Raw genomic sequence first — 6,592 nt, 5'->3', positions numbered from 1 at the left:
CCTCTCCTCTCCTCCTCTCCTCTCCTCCTCTCCTCTCCTCCCCTCTCTCCTCCCCTCCCCTCTCTCCTCCTCCCCTCTCTCCTCCCCTCCCCTCTCTCCTCCCCTCTCTCCTCCCCTCTCCTCTTCTCCTCTCCTCTTCTCCTCCTCTCCTCCTCTCCTCTCCTCTTCTCCTCTCCTCTTCTTTTCTCCTCCTCTCCTCCTCTCCTCTTCTCCTCTCCTCTCTCCTCCCCTCTCTCCTCTTCTCCTCTCCTCCCCTCTGTCCTCCCCTCTGTCCTCCCCTCTCTCCTCTCCTCTCCTCCTCTCCTCTTCTCTCCTCTCCTCTCCTCCCCTCTCTCCTCTCCTCTCCTCTTCTTCTCCTCTCCTCTCCTCTCCTCTCCTCCTCTCCTCCCCTCTCTCCTCTCCTCTCCTCTCCTCTTCTTCTCCTCTCCTCTCCTCCCCTCTCTCCTCTCCTCTCCTCCCCTCTCTCCTCTTCTCCTCTCTCCTCTCCTCTCCTCTCTCCTCTGTTTCCGTTTCCGGTTGCGTGTGAGTGTGAGTGGTGGACGTGAGAGTGGCGCGCAGGTTTGATTGTACTTTCACTGCTTTGGGTTTTGTTCCTCTGTTCTTCTGTCTCTGCGCATGAGCAGGTAAGATACTAAGCAGTGTATTCATCGGTAGAACGTGTGATTAGTGGTGTTTGGCGTTGTTCGGGAGGATGGCGTCCTCCGAGACGCAACGCCCGTCAATCCGGCAGGGAGTCCGGGTAGTTCCACCGGATAGCAGCGTGTCAGTAGAGGAGGTGCTGCTGGCTGTGGAGAGCAGGTGGGACATGACAAACTCTCCTTTGCATCTCGCATGAATAAAGCTGTGGTTGTGTTCGTGGCGAGCGAGGCTTATGTCCACAAGCTGATAGAGAGCGGCGTGTTCATCAGGGACAGCTTCGTGCAGGTCTCTCCGCTCTCAGTGCCCTCTACGCGGATCACCGTGTCCGGTGTTCCGCCGTTTATACCGAACGAGCTGTTAGAAAATGAGCTGCGCAGGTTTGGAAAGTTTGCCAGCGGATTTAAAACAGTCAGTTTGGGGTGTAAGGATCCCAAACTGAAGCACGTGCTGTCTCTTAGGCGGCAGGTCTTCATGTTCCTGGAGTCACCTACACAAACACTGGAGGTGTCCTTCAGGGTTAAACACGGGGAGGGTTCATACATGGTGTACGCTAGCTCGGGACAGATCAAATGCTTTGAGTGTGGAGATGTAGGACACAAACGATTCGCGTGTCCGCACAAGCGGCAGAGAGGCGCGGAGGCGGAGTCGGAGCCGGCTCCTGCGGCTGCAGCTCCGGCTCCGGAGCCTGCGGCTCCGGCGGCTGCGGCTCCGGCGGCTGCAGCTCCGGCTCCGGCCGCGGCCGCGGTCGCGCCGGCGGCGGCTGTTGCCGGTGCGGTCGGCGGCGCTTCTTCGTCTTCTGCTGATAACAATAATGTCGATAAGGAGGATCAGGGCCAGTCTTACAACCAGCAGGCTTCTGTGGTGGCGCAGAACCTCACTACATGTGGTACCGAAGCACCACCACAGTCGGTAGAAGTCTGTGAAGAGGCAGCTACAGGTTCAGCAGGTGGAGATCTCACCATAGCCTTAGATGAAGCACAGAGTGTAGGGTCTGTGTCCAACAGCCAGCTGTCTTGTGAAGGAGAGGACATGGAGTATGAGAGTGAATCAGATGTTGCATCTAATTCTGAAACGTGCATTAAAAGCACTGATCTGTATTCACTAGAGGAAATAAACTCGTTTTTGGATGTAACTTACAATAGATCTGCAAAAGTGAGTGATTATTTCCCTGACATTGAGAAGTTCATACGATCTGTTGGGGTGGCGCAGAGAAAGGTGGGTTTGGACCTTCTAGATGGAAAAAAGCGCTTCCGCCTAAAGAAACACATCACAACTTTGAGGAAAGTAAGGAAAAGTGGAAGAGTTCAGAAAACTAAGACAGTTTAACATGATCATGTGTCACACGGGGGTTTCCACTTTCCACTGCTTACTTATCTTGTCTTACCTCCTTCCATCCTCTGACCTTTCTATGCAGAGCTTCAATTTAGTATCTTTAAACATCAATGGTGGGCGGGACGGGCATAAAAGAGCATTAATACAGGAGGTTGCAAATCAAAAAATGTTGGACATCCTCTTTTTGCAAGAAACTCACACCATTCCAACAGATGAAGTAGACTGGGGTTTATGGTGGGAGGGCTCATGCACCCTGAGCCACGGCACCAATCTTAGTGCCGGGGTAGCTGTGCTGTTTAGAACAGCAGCTAACGCAACCGTCCTGTCTGTCACTGAGGTGGTGAAGGGTCGTTTGCTGATGGGCAGAGATAGAGAGCTCGCTTTACTGCTTTGTGAACATATATGCACCGAATCAGGGGCCAGAAAGAGCACGCTTCTTCACTACGCTGCAAAACGAACTGCAGAGCTGCCATCAGGAGCAACTGATCATCGGAGGGGATTTTAACTGTACTCTAGACTTCACCATAGACCGGAACAGTGAGGAACCACACCCACAGTCAGCTCAGAGTCTCCACAACGTCATCACACACTTAGATCTGTTGGACACGTGGAGAATAAAACACCCACTAAACAGACAGTACACATGGGTTAGGGTCAGCAACGACAGGATCAGTGCAGCCAGGCTGGACAGAATTTACATCTCTCGCAGTCTCAGTTCCAGACTGAAGAACAGCACAATCAGTCCAGTTGGGTTCACCGATCACCACCTCGTCAGTTTAGGTTTGATAACCTCACCAGGTGAAAGGGTTAGCTCCTACTGGCATTTTAATAATAAACTTCTACAGGACAGCACTTTTTGTCAGAGCTTTGGGGTTCTTTGGCAGCAGTGGAAAACTGAAAAAGTTCGTTTCAGTTCTCTGAAACAGTGGTGGGAAGTCGGAAAAGCGCAGATCCGTGTGTTCTGCCAGCAGTACACCTCAAACGCCACCGCTATAATCCAGTCTGCTGTTAAAGACCTTGAAGCCAACATAAAGATCATTGAGGAGGGCTTCCAGAGAGACCCAGATCCCGGTGTGGGCCAGCTGCTGAAGGAGAGGAGGTTGGAGTTGAGCTCCTTCCTGCAAGAGAGAGTGAAAGGAGCTCTGGTCAGGTCCCGTTTCCTCCAGTTGAAGGACATGGATGCCCCAAGCTCGTTTTTCTTCAACCTGGAGAGATCGGTGGCGCAGAGGAAGCGGATGACCTGTCTGAAGCTCCCAGGAGGCAGGATAACCACTGACCAGAGGGAGATGAGGACCCATGCCATGGGCTTCTACGCTGCTCTTTTTGGGGAAGAGCAATCCTGTACGGAGAGCAGTAGGGAGCTCCTGGAGGGTCTTCCCCAGCTCAGTCCAGCAGAGAGGGCTATGCTGGACGGAGAGCTGACGCTGGAGGAGCTGACGGTTGCAGTGAACCAGATGGCTTCAGGAAAGACTCCGGGAATCGACGGTCTCTCCTCGGATTTCTTTAAGAAATTCTGGAACATTATCGGTTCTGACTTACACTCTGTTTTGATGGAATGTTTTAAAACAGGATCACTTCCTGTTTCATGCCAGCGGGCAGTACTCTCCCTGCTGCCCAAGAAGGGCGACTTGGCCCTTCTTAAGAACTGGAGACCAGTGACCCTGCTTTGCACAGACTATAAGGTGCTTTCCAGAGCCTTATCTAACAGACTAAGAGACTACCTGGAAGTGGTTGTAAATAGTGACCAAACGTACTGTATCCCAGATAGAGCAGTTATGGACAATATTTTTCTCATCCGTGATGTGCTTGATGTGTGTAAATTCCACGATGTCGATGTAGGTATTGTCTCACTAGACCAGGAGAAGGCTTTCGACAGGGTGGGTCATGCATATCTGTTTTCTGCACTCAGGGCTTTTGGGCTTGGTGGTGGGTTCTTGGCTTGGGTGGGTTTGCTGTACAGTGGTGCTGAATGTATGGTCAAAATGGGAGCTGGCCTGAGTCGACCGATCCCTGTACAGCGAGGGATAAGGCAGGGTTGTCCTATCTCAGGGCAACTATACAGCCTCGCTTTTGAGCCTCTGTTGTGCAGGCTGAGAAGTCGGCTCAGTGGTCTGTCACTGCCTGGGTCCTCCAGTCTTTGTAGTCCCCTCGCTGTGTCTGCGTATGCTGATGATGTAAACATCTTCATCAGGGACCAGGGAGATGTTCTATGTCTGCAGGATGCTTTCTCTTTATGAGAGGGCTTCATCTGCACGGGTGAACTGGGAAAAATCTGAAGCCTTATTGGTGGGACAGTGGAGACATCAGACGGTGCCTCATCTGCCTGGAGGTCTTCAGTGGGGAAAAGAAGGTCTAAAAGTGCTGGGTGTGTTTTTGGGCTCTGAGGTTTTTGAGAAAAAGAACTGGGAGGGAGTTAAGGAGAAGGTGTGTGCTCGGTTCTCTAGGTGGAGATGGTTACTACCCCAGTTGTCATATAGGGGAAGAGTTCTGGTTGCTAATAATTTGGTTGCCTCGACTCTGTGGCACAGACTCATCGCTCTGACGCCACCTGGAGGCCTCATAGCAGAGATACAGAGGTCTGTCGTGGACTTCTTCTGGTCCGGCCGGCACTGGGTTCGTGCAGCAGCTCTCTATCTGCCTGTGGCAGAGGGGGGGCAAGGTCTCATCGATATCAAGTCCAGGATCGCCTCTTTCAGACTCCGGACTGCACAGAAGCTGCTGTATGGCTGTGGCCCCAGCTGGATGGACACGGCTCGACTGCTGCTGAGGAGAGCTGGGCGGTTGGGATATGATAAGCAGCTCTTTCTCCTACAACCTGAGGAAGTGGACTTGGCCGGGCTGACGCCGTTCTACGGCTCTGTTCTGCAGGCGTGGCAGATTTTTAACATTTCACGTAAAGCTGATGAGACTCCGGGCGTGTGGCTGCTGGAGGAACCTTTGTTCTTCAACAGCTTCATTAGAACCCAAACGCTGCAGTCTGCCAGCCTGAGAACTCGTCTGAGAGAAGCCGGCTGCACTAAACTGGGACATTTGGTGAAGATGTCATTAACAGCAGCATCTATGGTCACCTTCAGGCAGAACACTAACATCACGTCTGTCAGGTTGACCAATAGAATAGTGGAGGAGGTCTGTGCCGCCCTGCCACAACGCCTGAGAGCAGTTGCAGGAAACTGTACTCTGTCTGACCAATGGGATGAAGAGAGTGAGTACACCCTCCCCACTCTGCTCATTGCCCCAGCGGTGGGGGACTGGCAGGGGGGAGGAAACAAGCTGCTGACGTTCACAACCCCTCACCTGGACAAGTTTCAGGCAGCAGAGAAAAAAGCTATCTATGAAATCTGTGTAAAGGTTGTGAACCTCCGCTCTCTGGCAGGGTTGACAGAGTCGAGGTGGAACGAGTTCTTTGGCCCAGGTTCTTCCCCGAGAGGCAGCTGGAGGTGCATGTACAAGCTGCCCGTTGAAAAACGGACAGCAGACCTCCAGTGGAGGGTTGTACATGGAGCTATAGCCACCAACAGATACCGGGCACACCTGGATCCACAAATTGGGGAGGAGTGTTATTTCTGCGGTCAGACTGAGACCCTGGAACACTTGTTTGTTCAGTGTCCTCGGCTCTCAGCACTCTTTGAACGGTTAAAAAGATGGTTTCAGGGTCTTGGAGAGGTTTTTTCTTTTATGTTGTTCATCTTCGGTCCAAAATACTGCTCAAAAAAGAAGGCTGTCCACACAATGGTGAACTTTTTATCTGGTTCTGCCAAGTTGGCCGTCTGGTTGACACGGAAGAATCGGGCTCGGGGTGCCGGTTGTGAGGATCCGGTGAAAGTTCTGGAGGGACTGTTGAAAGCCCGACTCAGGGTGGAACACACCTACTACCAGACAGTGGACGATTTACAGGCTTTCAGGGACAGATGGACTACTGGGAGCATTTTATGCTCAGTGGGTGCTGGTGGAGAGCTGGTGGTGAACTTCTGAACATATTGATCATTGAAATTGATTGTTTATTTGTTCTTTGGTGCTTTATTTTTTGGTTATTTGTTTTTATTTATTGATTTTCTGATTATTAAGTGATGATTTAGAGTTTCTGTTTTTCACTGCAATAGTGAAATAAAGGGACTTTAAAAACCAAAAACCTTCTCTCTCTCTCCCCTCTCCTCTCTCCTCTCTGTGTTCACTTGCTGTAGTTCAGTCAGAGTGTCTCCTCCTTGTTGTCACATGACTGTTGGTCTCAGATGAATAGTGGCGTTTTTTGTTGTTTTAATGAGAACATGTGTAATATAATGTTTTCCCTCTGCTTCCTGTAGCTCTCACCCTTTCACAATAAGAGCACTTAAAGCAGGTTGAGCTCCTGTAAAGAGTCCTGAAGATGAATCAATATTTTATTTCTACTGATGTTCTTCATCATAAGATTCAGAATCTGACGTCAGTTCATCATGTCGGACCTTTCTGTGTGACAACATGACGTAAATCTAAACAAACACACAGTTCAGAGTAAAAGCTGTCATACTGTCACAGTAATCATGAGATCAATAGACTAATATGAGATGTGAGCTGACAGGAATGAACCGATCATTCTGTGTGTGTGTGTGTGTGTGTGTGTGTGTGTGTGTGTGTGTGTGTGTGT

Source organism: Anarrhichthys ocellatus, unplaced genomic scaffold (assembly GCF_004355925.1).
Source record: "Anarrhichthys ocellatus isolate YVR2014 unplaced genomic scaffold, GSC_Weel_1.0 scaffold655, whole genome shotgun sequence".
Taxonomy (NCBI): Eukaryota; Metazoa; Chordata; class Actinopteri; order Perciformes; family Anarhichadidae; genus Anarrhichthys; species Anarrhichthys ocellatus.
This window is presented reverse-complemented; position numbering follows the sequence as displayed.